Source organism: Pungitius pungitius, unplaced genomic scaffold (genome assembly GCF_949316345.1).
Source record: "Pungitius pungitius unplaced genomic scaffold, fPunPun2.1 scaffold_46, whole genome shotgun sequence".
NCBI classification, from domain to species: domain Eukaryota; kingdom Metazoa; phylum Chordata; class Actinopteri; order Perciformes; family Gasterosteidae; genus Pungitius; species Pungitius pungitius.
Window position 1 is genome coordinate 18,785 of NW_026909835.1, and position 14,420 is coordinate 33,204.

The following is a 14,420-nucleotide window of genomic DNA, read 5'->3' on the forward strand; positions in this document are numbered from 1 at the left end:
CGTTGGATATATAAGGAACTTAGACAATATCATCAAAATTGATTCCGTTTCATGGTTGCTAAATTAGTGTTGATCAACATTTAACAATTGGCCTACTTTTGTTTGTAATTTAGCCGTTGAAATACAGGTGCTAACCCAACATGTTAGAATTGCCAGTGAAGAAAAGTAAAGTTACCTTCAGGTTTTAGGAACCTCTCTTGCCAATCCTAAGAACTGCTTCAATTTTAGAAAAAGAAACTCTTCTGATTATCTTTGACACGTTCTAAAGGATTAGGAAAAAGATAAAAAGCAGCTTACGGCCATACCTCTCTGGTTCCGCCCGATCTCGTCTGATCTCGGAAGCTAAGCAGAGCAGGGCCTGGTTAGTACCTGGATGGAAGACCGCCTGGGAATCCCAGGTGCCGTAAGCTTTTTCACTTCTCTCTGAAAGCCGCCGAGCGCCGCAGATTGTACACCTACAAATTACAAAAAGTATATCACATTGTCGAAGAGATGCATGTTTAGTGTTGTTTTAACGTTGGATATATAAGGAACTTAGACAATATCATCAAAATTGATTCCGTTTCATGGTTGCTAAATTAGTGTTGATCAACATTTAACAATTGGCCTACTTTTGTTTGTAATTTAGCCGTTGAAATACAGGTGCTAACCCAACATGTTAGAATTGCCAGTGAAGAAAAGTAAAGTTACCTTCAGGTTTTAGGAACCTCTCTTGCCAATCCTAAGAACTGCTTCAATTTTAGAAAAAGAAACTCTTCTGATTATCTTTGACACGTTTTAAAGGATTAGGAAAAAGATAAAAAGCAGCGTACGGCCATACCTCTCTGGTTCCGCCCGATTTCGTCTGATCTCGGAAGCTAAGCAGAGCAGGGCCTGGTTAGTACCTGGATGGAAGACCGCCTGGGAATCCCAGGTGCCGTAAGCTTTTTCACTTCTCTCTGAAAGCCGCCGAGCGCCGCAGATTGTACACCTACAAATTACAAAAAGTATATCACATTGTCGAAGAGATGCATGTTTAGTGTTGTTTTAACGTTGGATATATAAGGAACTTAGACAATATCATCAAAATTGATTCCGTTTCATGGTTGCTAAATTAGTGTTGATCAACATTTAACAATTGGCCTACTTTTGTTTGTAATTTAGCCGTTGAAATACAGGTGCTAACCCAACATGTTAGAATTGCCAGTGAAGAAAAGTAAAGTTACCTTCAGGTTTTAGGAACCTCTCTTGCCAATCCTAAGAACTGCTTCAATTTTAGAAAAAGAAACTCTTCTGATTATCTTTGACACGTTCTAAAGGATTAGGAAAAAGATAAAAAGCAGCTTACGGCCATACCTCTCTGGTTCCGCCCGATCTCGTCTGATCTCGGAAGCTAAGCAGAGCAGGGCCTGGTTAGTACCTGGATGGAAGACCGCCTGGGAATCCCAGGTGCCGTAAGCTTTTTCACTTCTCTCTGAAAGCCGCCGAGCGCCGCAGATTGTACACCTACAAATTACAAAAAGTATATCACATTGTCGAAGAGATGCATGTTTAGTGTTGTTTTAACGTTGGATATATAAGGAACTTAGACAATATCATCAAAATTGATTCCGTTTCATGGTTGCTAAATTAGTGTTGATCAACATTTAACAATTGGCCTACTTTTGTTTGTAATTTAGCCGTTGAAATACAGGTGCTAACCCAACATGTTAGAATTGCCAGTGAAGAAAAGTAAAGTTACCTTCAGGTTTTAGGAACCTCTCTTGCCAATCCTAAGAACTGCTTCAATTTTAGAAAAAGAAACTCTTCTGATTATCTTTGACACGTTTTAAAGGATTAGGAAAAAGATAAAAAGCAGCGTACGGCCATACCTCTCTGGTTCCGCCCGATCTCGTCTGATCTCGGAAGCTAAGCAGAGCAGGGCCTGGTTAGTACCTGGATGGAAGACCGCCTGGGAATCCCAGGTGCCGTAAGCTTTTTCACTTCTCTCTCCGAAAGCCGCCCAGCGCCGCAGATTGTACACCTACACAATTGTAAAAAGTATTTCACATTGTAGAAGAGATGCAATAGGAAGAAGATGAAAGGTGGCTTACGTCCATACCATCGTCAGGCCATTTGAGGTGGCGGGGACTGCAATGGCCATCCACCGATTGGCTGGGACTCCTGGGCGGGTCTTCTCTAGTCCATCCAATTTTCGGCATAGGATGTCACAGCCTTCTTTGCATACCCTTATTTAACCCACACAAAGATGCCAACGGCAGGCGTGACATAATTTTTTGACGCATTATAAAGGATTAGGAAAAAGATAAAAAGCAGCTTACGGCCATACCTCTCTGGTTCCGCCCGATCTCGTCTGATCTCGGAAGCTAAGCAGAGCAGGGCCTGGTTAGTACCTGGATGGAAGACCGCCTGGGAATCCCAGGTGCCGTAAGCTTTTTCACTTCTCTCTGAAAGCCGCCGAGCGCCGCAGATTGTACACCTACAAATTACAAAAAGTATATCACATTGTCGAAGAGATGCATGTTTAGTGTTGTTTTAACGTTGGATATATAAGGAACTTAGACAATATCATCAAAATTGATTCCGTTTCATGGTTGCTAAATTAGTGTTGATCAACATTTAACAATTGGCCTACTTTTGTTTGTAATTTAGCCGTTGAAATACAGGTGCTAACCCAACATGTTAGAATTGCCAGTGAAGAAAAGTAAAGTTACCTTCAGGTTTTAGGAACCTCTCTTGCCAATCCTAAGAACTGCTTCAATTTTAGAAAAAGAAACTCTTCTGATTATCTTTGACACGTTTTAAAGGATTAGGAAAAAGATAAAAAGCAGCTTACGGCCATACCTCTCTGGTTCCGCCCGATCTCGTCTGATCTCGGAAGCTAAGCAGAGCAGGGCCTGGTTAGTACCTGGATGGAAGACCGCCTGGGAATCCCAGGTGCCGTAAGCTTTTTCACTTCTCTCTCCGAAAGCCGCCCAGCGCCGCAGATTGTACACCTACACAATTGTAAAAAGTATTTCACATTGTAGAAGAGATGCAATAGGAAGAAGATGAAAGGTGGCTTACGTCCATACCATCGTCAGGCCATTTGAGGTGGCGGGGACTGCAATGGCCATCCACCGATTGGCTGGGACTCCTGGGCGGGTCTTCTCTAGTCCATCCAATTTTCGGCATAGGATATCACAGCCTTCTTTGCATACCCTTATTTAACCCACACAAAGATGCCAACGGCAGGCGTGACATAATTTTTTGACGCATTATAAAGGATTAGGAAAAAGATAAAAAGCAGCTTACGGCCATACCTCTCTGGTTCCGCCCGATCTCGTCTGATCTCGGAAGCTAAGCAGAGCAGGGCCTGGTTAGTACCTGGATGGAAGACCGCCTGGGAATCCCAGGTGCCGTAAGCTTTTTCACTTCTCTCTGAAAGCCGCCGAGCGCCGCAGATTGTACACCTACAAATTACAAAAAGTATATCACATTGTCGAAGAGATGCATGTTTAGTGTTGTTTTAACGTTGGATATATAAGGAACTTAGACAATATCATCAAAATTGATTCCGTTTCATGGTTGCTAAATTAGTGTTGATCAACATTTAACAATTGGCCTACTTTTGTTTGTAATTTAGCCGTTGAAATACAGGTGCTAACCCAACATGTTAGAATTGCCAGTGAAGAAAAGTAAAGTTACCTTCAGGTTTTAGGAACCTCTCTTGCCAATCCTAAGAACTGCTTCAATTTTAGAAAAAGAAACTCTTCTGATTATCTTTGACACGTTCTAAAGGATTAGGAAAAAGATAAAAAGCAGCTTACGGCCATACCTCTCTGGTTCCGCCCGATCTCGTCTGATCTCGGAAGCTAAGCAGAGCAGGGCCTGGTTAGTACCTGGATGGAAGACCGCCTGGGAATCCCAGGTGCCGTAAGCTTTTTCACTTCTCTCTGAAAGCCGCCGAGCGCCGCAGATTGTACACCTACAAATTACAAAAAGTATATCACATTGTCGAAGAGATGCATGTTTAGTGTTGTTTTAACGTTGGATATATAAGGAACTTAGACAATATCATCAAAATTGATTCCGTTTCATGGTTGCTAAATTAGTGTTGATCAACATTTAACAATTGGCCTACTTTTGTTTGTAATTTAGCCGTTGAAATACAGGTGCTAACCCAACATGTTAGAATTGCCAGTGAAGAAAAGTAAAGTTACCTTCAGGTTTTAGGAACCTCTCTTGCCAATCCTAAGAACTGCTTCAATTTTAGAAAAAGAAACTCTTTTGATTATCTTTGACACGTTTTAAAGGATTAGGAAAAAGATAAAAAGCAGCTTACGACCATACCTCTCTGGTTCCGCCCGATCTCATCTGATCTCGGAAGCTAAGCAGAGCAGGGCCTGGTTAGTACCTGGATGGAAGACCGCCTGGGAATCCCAGGTGCCGTAAGCTTTTTCACTTCTCTCTGAAAGCCGCCGAGCGCCGCAGATTGTACACCTACAAATTACAAAAAGTATATCACATTGTCGAAGAGATGCATGTTTAGTGTTGTTTTAACGTTGGATATATAAGGAACTTAGACAATATCATCAAAATTGATTCCGTTTCATGGTTGCTAAATTAGTGTTGATCAACATTTAACAATTGGCATACTTTTGTTTGTAATTTAGCCGTTGAAATACAGGTGCTAACCCAACATGTTAGAATTGCCAGTGAAGAAAAGTAAAGTTACCTTCAGGTTTTAGGAACCTCTCTTGCCAATCCTAAGAACTGCTTCAATTTTAGAAAAAGAAACTTTTCTGATTATCTTTGACACGTTCTAAAGGATTAGGAAAAAGATATTAAAGCAGCTTACGGCCATACCTCTCTGGTTCCGCCCGATCTCGTCTGATCTCGGAAGCTAAGCAGAGCAGGGCCTGGTTAGTACCTGGATGGAAGACCGCCTGGGAATCCCAGGTGCCGTAAGCTTTTTCACTTCTCTCTCCGAAAGCCGCCCAGCGCCGCAGATTGTACACCTACACAATTGTAAAAAGTATTTCACATTGTAGAAGAGATGCAATAGGAAGAAGATGAAAGGTGGCTTAAGTCCATACCATCGTCAGGCCATTTGAGGTGGCGGGGACTGCAATGGCCATCCACCGATTGGCTGGGACTCCTGGGCGGGTCTTCTCTAGTCCATCCAATTTTCGGCATAGGATGTCACAGCCTTCTTTGCATACCCTTATTTAACCCACACAAAGATGCCAACGGCAGGCGTGACATAATTTTTTGACGCATTATAAAGGATTAGGAAAAAGATAAAAAGCAGCTTACGGCCATACCTCTCTGGTTCCGCCCGATCTCGTCTGATCTCGGAAGCTAAGCAGAGCAGGGCCTGGTTAGTACCTGGATGGAAGACCGCCTGGGAATCCCAGGTGCCGTAAGCTTTTTCACTTCTCTCTGAAAGCCGCCGAGCGCCGCAGATTGTACACCTACAAATTACAAAAAGTATATCACATTGTCGAAGAGATGCATGTTTAGTGTTGTTTTAACGTTGGATATATAAGGAACTTAGACAATATCATCAAACTTGATTCCGTTTCATGGTTGCTAAATTAGTGTTGATCAACATTTAACAATTGGCCTACTTTTGTTTGTAATTTAGCCGTTGAAATACAGGTGCTAACCCAACATGTTAGAATTGCCAGTGAAGAAAAGTAAAGTTACCTTCAGGTTTTAGGAACCTCTCTTGCCAATCCTAAGAACTGCTTCAATTTTAGAAAAAGAAACTCTTCTGATTATCTTTGACACGTTTTAAAGGATTAGGAAAAAGATAAAAAGCAGCGTACGGCCATACCTCTCTGGTTCCGCCCGATTTCGTCTGATCTCGGAAGCTAAGCAGAGCAGGGCCTGGTTAGTACCTGGATGGAAGACCGCCTGGGAATCCCAGGTGCCGTAAGCTTTTCACTTCTCTCTGAAAGCCGCCGAGCGCCGCAGATTGTACACCTACAAATTACAAAAAGTATATCACATTGTCGAAGAGATGCATGTTTAGTGTTGTTTTAACGTTGGATATATAAGGAACTTAGACAATATCATCAAAATTGATTCCGTTTCATGGTTGCTAAATTAGTGTTGATCAACATTTAACAATTGGCCTACTTTTGTTTGTAATTTAGCCGTTGAAATACAGGTGCTAACCCAACATGTTAGAATTGCCAGTGAAGAAAAGTAAAGTTACCTTCAGGTTTTAGGAACCTCTCTTGCCAATCCTAAGAACTGCTTCAATTTTAGAAAAAGAAACTCTTCTGATTATCTTTGACACGTTCTAAAGGATTAGGAAAAAGATAAAAAGCAGCTTACGGCCATACCTCTCTGGTTCCGCCCGATCTCGTCTGATCTCGGAAGCTAAGCAGAGCAGGGCCTGGTTAGTACCTGGATGGAAGACCGCCTGGGAATCCCAGGTGCCGTAAGCTTTTTCACTTCTCTCTGAAAGCCGCCGAGCGCCGCAGATTGTACACCTACAAATTACAAAAAGTATATCACATTGTCGAAGAGATGCATGTTTAGTGTTGTTTTAACGTTGGATATATAAGGAACTTAGACAATATCATCAAAATTGATTCCGTTTCATGGTTGCTAAATTAGTGTTGATCAACATTTAACAATTGGCCTACTTTTGTTTGTAATTTAGCCGTTGAAATACAGGTGCTAACCCAACATGTTAGAATTGCCAGTGAAGAAAAGTAAAGTTACCTTCAGGTTTTAGGAACCTCTCTTGCCAATCCTAAGAACTGCTTCAATTTTAGAAAAAGAAACTCTTCTGATTATCTTTGACACGTTTTAAAGGATTAGGAAAAAGATAAAAAGCAGCGTACGGCCATACCTCTCTGGTTCCGCCCGATTTCGTCTGATCTCGGAAGCTAAGCAGAGCAGGGCCTGGTTAGTACCTGGATGGAAGACCGCCTGGGAATCCCAGGTGCCGTAAGCTTTTTCACTTCTCTCTGAAAGCCGCCGAGCGCCGCAGATTGTACACCTACAAATTACAAAAAGTATATCACATTGTCGAAGAGATGCATGTTTAGTGTTGTTTTAACGTTGGATATTTAAGGAACTTAGACAATATCATCAAAATTGATTCCGTTTCATGGTTGCTAAATTAGTGTTGATCAACATTTAACAATTGGCCTACTGTTGTTTGTAATTTAGCCGTTGAAATACAGGTGCTAACCCAACATGTTAGAATTGCCAGTGAAGAAAAGTAAAGTTACCTTCAGGTTTTAGGAACCTCTCTTGCCAATCCTAAGAACTGCTTCAATTTTAGAAAAAGAAACTCTTCTGATTATCTTTGACACGTTTTAAAGGATTAGGAAAAAGATAAAAAGCAGCTTACGACCATACCTCTCTGGTTCCGCCCGATCTCATCTGATCTCGGAAGCTAAGCAGAGCAGGGCCTGGTTAGTACCTGGATGGAAGACCGCCTGGGAATCCCAGGTGCCGTAAGCTTTTTCACTTTTCTCTGAAAGCCGCCGAGCGCCGCAGATTGTACACCTACAAATTACAAAAAGTATATCACATTGTCGAAGAGATGCATGTTTAGTGTTGTTTTAACGTTGGATATATAAGGAACTTAGACAATATCATCAAAATTGATTCCGTTTCATGGTTGCTAAATTAGTGTTGATCAACATTTAACAATTGGCATACTTTTGTTTGTAATTTAGCCGTTGAAATACAGGTGCTAACCCAACATGTTAGAATTGCCAGTGAAGAAAAGTAAAGTTACCTTCAGGTTTTAGGAACCTCTCTTGCCAATCCTAAGAACTGCTTCAATTTTAGAAAAAGAAACTTTTCTGATTATCTTTGACACGTTCTAAAGGATTAGGAAAAAGATATTAAAGCAGCTTACGGCCATACCTCTCTGGTTCCGCCCGATCTCGTCTGATCTCGGAAGCTAAGCAGAGCAGGGCCTGGTTAGTACCTGGATGGAAGACCGCCTGGGAATCCCAGGTGCCGTAAGCTTTTTCACTTCTCTCTCCGAAAGCCGCCCAGCGCCGCAGATTGTACACCTACACAATTGTAAAAAGTATTTCACATTGTAGAAGAGATGCAATAGGAAGAAGATGAAAGGTGGCTTACGTCCATACCATCGTCAGGCCATTTGAGGTGGCGGGGACTGCAATGGCCATCCACCGATTGGCTGGGACTCCTGGGCGGGTCTTCTCTAGTCCATCCAATTTTCGGCATAGGATGTCACAGCCTTCTTTGCATACCCTTATTTAACCCACACAAAGATGCCAACGGCAGGCGTGACATAATTTTTTGACGCATTATAAAGGATTAGGAAAAAGATAAAAAGCAGCTTACGGCCATACCTCTCTGGTTCCGCCCGATCTCGTCTGATCTCGGAAGCTAAGCAGAGCAGGGCCTGGTTAGTACCTGGATGGAAGACCGCCTGGGAATCCCAGGTGCCGTAAGCTTTTTCACTTCTCTCTGAAAGCCGCCGAGCGCCGCAGATTGTACACCTACAAATTACAAAAAGTATATCACATTGTCGAAGAGATGCATGTTTAGTGTTGTTTTAACGTTGGATATATAAGGAACTTAGACAATATCATCAAAATTGATTCCGTTTCATGGTTGCTAAATTAGTGTTGATCAACATTTAACAATTGGCCTACTTTTGTTTGTAATTTAGCCGTTGAAATACAGGTGCTAACCCAACATGTTAGAATTGCCAGTGAAGAAAAGTAAAGTTACCTTCAGGTTTTAGGAACCTCTCTTGCCAATCCTAAGAACTGCTTCAATTTTAGAAAAAGAAACTCTTCTGATTATCTTTGACACGTTTTAAAGGATTAGGAAAAAGATAAAAAGCAGCTTACGGCCATACCTCTCTGGTTCCGCCCGATCTCGTCTGATCTCGGAAGCTAAGCAGAGCAGGGCCTGGTTAGTACCTGGATGGAAGACCGCCTGGGAATCCCAGGTGCCGTAAGCTTTTTCACTTCTCTCTCCGAAAGCCGCCCAGCGCCGCAGATTGTACACCTACACAATTGTAAAAAGTATTTCACATTGTAGAAGAGATGCAATAGGAAGAAGATGAAAGGTGGCTTACGTCCATACCATCGTCAGGCCATTTGAGGTGGCGGGGACTGCAATGGCCATCCACCGATTGGCTGGGACTCCTGGGCGGGTCTTCTCTAGTCCATCCAATTTTCGGCATAGGATATCACAGCCTTCTTTGCATACCCTTATTTAACCCACACAAAGATGCCAACGGCAGGCGTGACATAATTTTTTGACGCATTATAAAGGATTAGGAAAAAGATAAAAAGCAGCTTACGGCCATACCTCTCTGGTTCCGCCCGATCTCGTCTGATCTCGGAAGCTAAGCAGAGCAGGGCCTGGTTAGTACCTGGATGGAAGACCGCCTGGGAATCCCAGGTGCCGTAAGCTTTTTCACTTCTCTCTGAAAGCCGCCGAGCGCCGCAGATTGTACACCTACAAATTACAAAAAGTATATCACATTGTCGAAGAGATGCATGTTTAGTGTTGTTTTAACGTTGGATATATAAGGAACTTAGACAATATCATCAAAATTGATTCCGTTTCATGGTTGCTAAATTAGTGTTGATCAACATTTAACAATTGGCCTACTTTTGTTTGTAATTTAGCCGTTGAAATACAGGTGCTAACCCAACATGTTAGAATTGCCAGTGAAGAAAAGTAAAGTTACCTTCAGGTTTTAGGAACCTCTCTTGCCAATCCTAAGAACTGCTTCAATTTTAGAAAAAGAAACTCTTCTGATTATCTTTGACACGTTCTAAAGGATTAGGAAAAAGATAAAAAGCAGCTTACGGCCATACCTCTCTGGTTCCGCCCGATCTCGTCTGATCTCGGAAGCTAAGCAGAGCAGGGCCTGGTTAGTACCTGGATGGAAGACCGCCTGGGAATCCCAGGTGCCGTAAGCTTTTTCACTTCTCTCTGAAAGCCGCCGAGCGCCGCAGATTGTACACCTACAAATTACAAAAAGTATATCACATTGTCGAAGAGATGCATGTTTAGTGTTGTTTTAACGTTGGATATATAAGGAACTTAGACAATATCATCAAAATTGATTCCGTTTCATGGTTGCTAAATTAGTGTTGATCAACATTTAACAATTGGCCTACTTTTGTTTGTAATTTAGCCGTTGAAATACAGGTGCTAACCCAACATGTTAGAATTGCCAGTGAAGAAAAGTAAAGTTACCTTCAGGTTTTAGGAACCTCTCTTGCCAATCCTAAGAACTGCTTCAATTTTAGAAAAAGAAACTCTTCTGATTATCTTTGACACGTTTTAAAGGATTAGGAAAAAGATAAAAAGCAGCGTACGGCCATACCTCTCTGGTTCCGCCCGATTTCGTCTGATCTCGGAAGCTAAGCAGAGCAGGGCCTGGTTAGTACCTGGATGGAAGACCGCCTGGGAATCCCAGGTGCCGTAAGCTTTTTCACTTCTCTCTGAAAGCCGCCGAGCGCCGCAGATTGTACACCTACAAATTACAAAAAGTATATCACATTGTCGAAGAGATGCATGTTTAGTGTTGTTTTAACGTTGGATATATAAGGAACTTAGACAATATCATCAAAATTGATTCCGTTTCATGGTTGCTAAATTAGTGTTGATCAACATTTAACAATTGGCCTACTTTTGTTTGTAATTTAGCCGTTGAAATACAGGTGCTAACCCAACATGTTAGAATTGCCAGTGAAGAAAAGTAAAGTTACCTTCAGGTTTTAGGAACCTCTCTTGCCAATCCTAAGAACTGCTTCAATTTTAGAAAAAGAAACTCTTCTGATTATCTTTGACACGTTTTAAAGGATTAGGAAAAAGATAAAAAGCAGCTTACGACCATACCTCTCTGGTTCCGCCCGATCTCATCTGATCTCGGAAGCTAAGCAGAGCAGGGCCTGGTTAGTACCTGGATGGAAGACCGCCTGGGAATCCCAGGTGCCGTAAGCTTTTTCACTTCTCTCTGAAAGCCGCCGAGCGCCGCAGATTGTACACCTACAAATTACAAAAAGTATATCACATTGTCGAAGAGATGCATGTTTAGTGTTGTTTTAACGTTGGATATATAAGGAACTTAGACAATATCATCAAAATTGATTCCGTTTCATGGTTGCTAAATTAGTGTTGATCAACATTTAACAATTGGCATACTTTTGTTTGTAATTTAGCCGTTGAAATACAGGTGCTAACCCAACATGTTAGAATTGCCAGTGAAGAAAAGTAAAGTTACCTTCAGGTTTTAGGAACCTCTCTTGCCAATCCTAAGAACTGCTTCAATTTTAGAAAAAGAAACTTTTCTGATTATCTTTGACACGTTCTAAAGGATTAGGAAAAAGATATTAAAGCAGCTTACGGCCATACCTCTCTGGTTCCGCCCGATCTCGTCTGATCTCGGAAGCTAAGCAGAGCAGGGCCTGGTTAGTACCTGGATGGAAGACCGCCTGGGAATCCCAGGTGCCGTAAGCTTTTTCACTTCTCTCTCCGAAAGCCGCCCAGCGCCGCAGATTGTACACCTACACAATTGTAAAAAGTATTTCACATTGTAGAAGAGATGCAATAGGAAGAAGATGAAAGGTGGCTTAAGTCCATACCATCGTCAGGCCATTTGAGGTGGCGGGGACTGCAATGGCCATCCACCGATTGGCTGGGACTCCTGGGCGGGTCTTCTCTAGTCCATCCAATTTTCGGCATAGGATGTCACAGCCTTCTTTGCATACCCTTATTTAACCCACACAAAGATGCCAACGGCAGGCGTGACATAATTTTTTGACGCATTATAAAGGATTAGGAAAAAGATAAAAAGCAGCTTACGGCCATACCTCTCTGGTTCCGCCCGATCTCGTCTGATCTCGGAAGCTAAGCAGAGCAGGGCCTGGTTAGTACCTGGATGGAAGACCGCCTGGGAATCCCAGGTGCCGTAAGCTTTTTCACTTCTCTCTGAAAGCCGCCGAGCGCCGCAGATTGTACACCTACAAATTACAAAAAGTATATCACATTGTCGAAGAGATGCATGTTTAGTGTTGTTTTAACGTTGGATATATAAGGAACTTAGACAATATCATCAAACTTGATTCCGTTTCATGGTTGCTAAATTAGTGTTGATCAACATTTAACAATTGGCCTACTTTTGTTTGTAATTTAGCCGTTGAAATACAGGTGCTAACCCAACATGTTAGAATTGCCAGTGAAGAAAAGTAAAGTTACCTTCAGGTTTTAGGAACCTCTCTTGCCAATCCTAAGAACTGCTTCAATTTTAGAAAAAGAAACTCTTCTGATTATCTTTGACACGTTTTAAAGGATTAGGAAAAAGATAAAAAGCAGCTTACGACCATACCTCTCTGGTTCCGCCCGATCTCATCTGATCTCGGAAGCTAAGCAGAGCAGGGCCTGGTTAGTACCTGGATGGAAGACCGCCTGGGAATCCCAGGTGCCGTAAGCTTTTTCACTTCTCTCTGAAAGCCGCCGAGCGCCGCAGATTGTACACCTACAAATTACAAAAAGTATATCACATTGTCGAAGAGATGCATGTTTAGTGTTGTTTTAACGTTGGATATATAAGGAACTTAGACAATATCATCAAAATTGATTCCGTTTCATGGTTGCTAAATTAGTGTTGATCAACATTTAACAATTGGCCTACTTTTGTTTGTAATTTAGCCGTTGAAATACAGGTGCTAACCCAACATGTTAGAATTGCCAGTGAAGAAAAGTAAAGTTACCTTCAGGTTTTAGGAACCTCTCTTGCCAATCCTAAGAACTGCTTCAATTTTAGAAAAAGAAACTCTTCTGATTATCTTTGACACGTTTTAAAGGATTAGGAAAAAGATAAAAAGCAGCGTACGGCCATACCTCTCTGGTTCCGCCCGATCTCGTCTGATCTCGGAAGCTAAGCAGAGCAGGGCCTGGTTAGTACCTGGATGGAAGACCGCCTGGGAATCCCAGGTGCCGTAAGCTTTTTCACTTCTCTCTCCGAAAGCCGCCCAGCGCCGCAGATTGTACACCTACACAATTGTAAAAAGTATTTCACATTGTAGAAGAGATGCAATAGGAAGAAGATGAAAGGTGGCTTACGTCCATACCATCGTCAGGCCATTTGAGGTGGCGGGGACTGCAATGGCCATCCACCGATTGGCTGGGACTCCTGGGCGGGTCTTCTCTAGTCCATCCAATTTTCGGCATAGGATGTCACAGCCTTCTTTGCATACCCTTATTTAACCCACACAAAGATGCCAACGGCAGGCGTGACATAATTTTTTGACGCATTATAAAGGATTAGGAAAAAGATAAAAAGCAGCTTACGGCCATACCTCTCTGGTTCCGCCCGATCTCGTCTGATCTCGGAAGCTAAGCAGAGCAGGGCCTGGTTAGTACCTGGATGGAAGACCGCCTGGGAATCCCAGGTGCCGTAAGCTTTTTCACTTCTCTCTGAAAGCCGCCGAGCGCCGCAGATTGTACACCTACAAATTACAAAAAGTATATCACATTGTCGAAGAGATGCATGTTTAGTGTTGTTTTAACGTTGGATATATAAGGAACTTAGACAATATCATCAAAATTGATTCCGTTTCATGGTTGCTAAATTAGTGTTGATCAACATTTAACAATTGGCCTACTTTTGTTTGTAATTTAGCCGTTGAAATACAGGTGCTAACCCAACATGTTAGAATTGCCAGTGAAGAAAAGTAAAGTTACCTTCAGGTTTTAGGAACCTCTCTTGCCAATCCTAAGAACTGCTTCAATTTTAGAAAAAGAAACTCTTCTGATTATCTTTGACACGTTTTAAAGGATTAGGAAAAAGATAAAAAGCAGCTTACGGCCATACCTCTCTGGTTCCGCCCGATCTCGTCTGATCTCGGAAGCTAAGCAGAGCAGGGCCTGGTTAGTACCTGGATGGAAGACCGCCTGGGAATCCCAGGTGCCGTAAGCTTTTTCACTTCTCTCTCCGAAAGCCGCCCAGCGCCGCAGATTGTACACCTACACAATTGTAAAAAGTATTTCACATTGTAGAAGAGATGCAATAGGAAGAAGATGAAAGGTGGCTTACGTCCATACCATCGTCAGGCCATTTGAGGTGGCGGGGACTGCAATGGCCATCCACCGATTGGCTGGGACTCCTGGGCGGGTCTTCTCTAGTCCATCCAATTTTCGGCATAGGATATCACAGCCTTCTTTGCATACCCTTATTTAACCCACACAAAGATGCCAACGGCAGGCGTGACATAATTTTTTGACGCATTATAAAGGATTAGGAAAAAGATAAAAAGCAGCTTACGGCCATACCTCTCTGGTTCCGCCCGATCTCGTCTGATCTCGGAAGCTAAGCAGAGCAGGGCCTGGTTAGTACCTGGATGGAAGACCGCCTGGGAATCCCAGGTGCCGTAAGCTTTTTCACTTCTCTCTGAAAGCCGCCGAGCGCCGCAGATTGTACA

The 14,420-nt window shown here is 42.5% G+C and overlaps 29 non-coding genes across 29 annotated transcripts; all 29 read left to right on the forward strand.

Moving 5' to 3' along the window:
* Positions 1–291: 291 nt before the first annotated feature.
* On the forward strand, positions 292–410 carry LOC134112428 (5S ribosomal RNA). The gene has a single exon (XR_009945764.1). It is a non-coding gene; the product is annotated as a 5S ribosomal RNA (ribosomal RNA).
* A 396-nt stretch (positions 411–806) lies between these two features.
* On the forward strand, positions 807–925 carry LOC134112473 (5S ribosomal RNA). Its single transcript, XR_009945809.1, has one exon. It is a non-coding gene; the product is annotated as a 5S ribosomal RNA (ribosomal RNA).
* Positions 926–1,321: 396 nt separating this feature from the next.
* On the forward strand, positions 1,322–1,440 carry LOC134112439 (5S ribosomal RNA). Its single transcript, XR_009945775.1, has one exon. It is a non-coding gene; the product is annotated as a 5S ribosomal RNA (ribosomal RNA).
* Positions 1,441–1,836: 396 nt separating this feature from the next.
* LOC134112434 (5S ribosomal RNA) lies at positions 1,837–1,955 on the forward strand. The gene has a single exon (XR_009945770.1). It is a non-coding gene; the product is annotated as a 5S ribosomal RNA (ribosomal RNA).
* A 339-nt stretch (positions 1,956–2,294) lies between these two features.
* On the forward strand, positions 2,295–2,413 carry LOC134112450 (5S ribosomal RNA). The gene has a single exon (XR_009945786.1). It is a non-coding gene; the product is annotated as a 5S ribosomal RNA (ribosomal RNA).
* Positions 2,414–2,809: 396 nt separating this feature from the next.
* On the forward strand, positions 2,810–2,928 carry LOC134112461 (5S ribosomal RNA). The gene has a single exon (XR_009945797.1). It is a non-coding gene; the product is annotated as a 5S ribosomal RNA (ribosomal RNA).
* A 339-nt stretch (positions 2,929–3,267) lies between these two features.
* On the forward strand, positions 3,268–3,386 carry LOC134112472 (5S ribosomal RNA). Its single transcript, XR_009945808.1, has one exon. It is a non-coding gene; the product is annotated as a 5S ribosomal RNA (ribosomal RNA).
* A 396-nt stretch (positions 3,387–3,782) lies between these two features.
* LOC134112483 (5S ribosomal RNA) lies at positions 3,783–3,901 on the forward strand. The gene has a single exon (XR_009945819.1). It is a non-coding gene; the product is annotated as a 5S ribosomal RNA (ribosomal RNA).
* Positions 3,902–4,297: 396 nt separating this feature from the next.
* On the forward strand, positions 4,298–4,416 carry LOC134112414 (5S ribosomal RNA). Its single transcript, XR_009945750.1, has one exon. It is a non-coding gene; the product is annotated as a 5S ribosomal RNA (ribosomal RNA).
* A 397-nt stretch (positions 4,417–4,813) lies between these two features.
* Positions 4,814–4,932, forward strand: LOC134112494 (5S ribosomal RNA). Its single transcript, XR_009945830.1, has one exon. It is a non-coding gene; the product is annotated as a 5S ribosomal RNA (ribosomal RNA).
* Positions 4,933–5,271: 339 nt separating this feature from the next.
* LOC134112505 (5S ribosomal RNA) lies at positions 5,272–5,390 on the forward strand. Its single transcript, XR_009945839.1, has one exon. It is a non-coding gene; the product is annotated as a 5S ribosomal RNA (ribosomal RNA).
* Positions 5,391–5,786: 396 nt separating this feature from the next.
* LOC134112474 (5S ribosomal RNA) lies at positions 5,787–5,905 on the forward strand. Its single transcript, XR_009945810.1, has one exon. It is a non-coding gene; the product is annotated as a 5S ribosomal RNA (ribosomal RNA).
* Positions 5,906–6,300: 395 nt separating this feature from the next.
* LOC134112508 (5S ribosomal RNA) lies at positions 6,301–6,419 on the forward strand. The gene has a single exon (XR_009945840.1). It is a non-coding gene; the product is annotated as a 5S ribosomal RNA (ribosomal RNA).
* Positions 6,420–6,815: 396 nt separating this feature from the next.
* On the forward strand, positions 6,816–6,934 carry LOC134112475 (5S ribosomal RNA). Its single transcript, XR_009945811.1, has one exon. It is a non-coding gene; the product is annotated as a 5S ribosomal RNA (ribosomal RNA).
* A 396-nt stretch (positions 6,935–7,330) lies between these two features.
* On the forward strand, positions 7,331–7,449 carry LOC134112415 (5S ribosomal RNA). The gene has a single exon (XR_009945751.1). It is a non-coding gene; the product is annotated as a 5S ribosomal RNA (ribosomal RNA).
* A 397-nt stretch (positions 7,450–7,846) lies between these two features.
* On the forward strand, positions 7,847–7,965 carry LOC134112510 (5S ribosomal RNA). Its single transcript, XR_009945842.1, has one exon. It is a non-coding gene; the product is annotated as a 5S ribosomal RNA (ribosomal RNA).
* Positions 7,966–8,304: 339 nt separating this feature from the next.
* LOC134112511 (5S ribosomal RNA) lies at positions 8,305–8,423 on the forward strand. Its single transcript, XR_009945843.1, has one exon. It is a non-coding gene; the product is annotated as a 5S ribosomal RNA (ribosomal RNA).
* A 396-nt stretch (positions 8,424–8,819) lies between these two features.
* On the forward strand, positions 8,820–8,938 carry LOC134112512 (5S ribosomal RNA). The gene has a single exon (XR_009945844.1). It is a non-coding gene; the product is annotated as a 5S ribosomal RNA (ribosomal RNA).
* Positions 8,939–9,277: 339 nt separating this feature from the next.
* Positions 9,278–9,396, forward strand: LOC134112513 (5S ribosomal RNA). The gene has a single exon (XR_009945845.1). It is a non-coding gene; the product is annotated as a 5S ribosomal RNA (ribosomal RNA).
* A 396-nt stretch (positions 9,397–9,792) lies between these two features.
* LOC134112514 (5S ribosomal RNA) lies at positions 9,793–9,911 on the forward strand. The gene has a single exon (XR_009945846.1). It is a non-coding gene; the product is annotated as a 5S ribosomal RNA (ribosomal RNA).
* Positions 9,912–10,307: 396 nt separating this feature from the next.
* Positions 10,308–10,426, forward strand: LOC134112476 (5S ribosomal RNA). The gene has a single exon (XR_009945812.1). It is a non-coding gene; the product is annotated as a 5S ribosomal RNA (ribosomal RNA).
* Positions 10,427–10,822: 396 nt separating this feature from the next.
* Positions 10,823–10,941, forward strand: LOC134112416 (5S ribosomal RNA). Its single transcript, XR_009945752.1, has one exon. It is a non-coding gene; the product is annotated as a 5S ribosomal RNA (ribosomal RNA).
* A 397-nt stretch (positions 10,942–11,338) lies between these two features.
* Positions 11,339–11,457, forward strand: LOC134112515 (5S ribosomal RNA). Its single transcript, XR_009945847.1, has one exon. It is a non-coding gene; the product is annotated as a 5S ribosomal RNA (ribosomal RNA).
* Positions 11,458–11,796: 339 nt separating this feature from the next.
* LOC134112516 (5S ribosomal RNA) lies at positions 11,797–11,915 on the forward strand. Its single transcript, XR_009945848.1, has one exon. It is a non-coding gene; the product is annotated as a 5S ribosomal RNA (ribosomal RNA).
* Positions 11,916–12,311: 396 nt separating this feature from the next.
* LOC134112418 (5S ribosomal RNA) lies at positions 12,312–12,430 on the forward strand. Its single transcript, XR_009945754.1, has one exon. It is a non-coding gene; the product is annotated as a 5S ribosomal RNA (ribosomal RNA).
* A 396-nt stretch (positions 12,431–12,826) lies between these two features.
* Positions 12,827–12,945, forward strand: LOC134112435 (5S ribosomal RNA). The gene has a single exon (XR_009945771.1). It is a non-coding gene; the product is annotated as a 5S ribosomal RNA (ribosomal RNA).
* Positions 12,946–13,284: 339 nt separating this feature from the next.
* On the forward strand, positions 13,285–13,403 carry LOC134112517 (5S ribosomal RNA). The gene has a single exon (XR_009945849.1). It is a non-coding gene; the product is annotated as a 5S ribosomal RNA (ribosomal RNA).
* Positions 13,404–13,799: 396 nt separating this feature from the next.
* On the forward strand, positions 13,800–13,918 carry LOC134112518 (5S ribosomal RNA). Its single transcript, XR_009945850.1, has one exon. It is a non-coding gene; the product is annotated as a 5S ribosomal RNA (ribosomal RNA).
* Positions 13,919–14,257: 339 nt separating this feature from the next.
* On the forward strand, positions 14,258–14,376 carry LOC134112519 (5S ribosomal RNA). The gene has a single exon (XR_009945851.1). It is a non-coding gene; the product is annotated as a 5S ribosomal RNA (ribosomal RNA).
* The last annotated feature ends 44 nt before the right edge of the window (positions 14,377–14,420 follow it).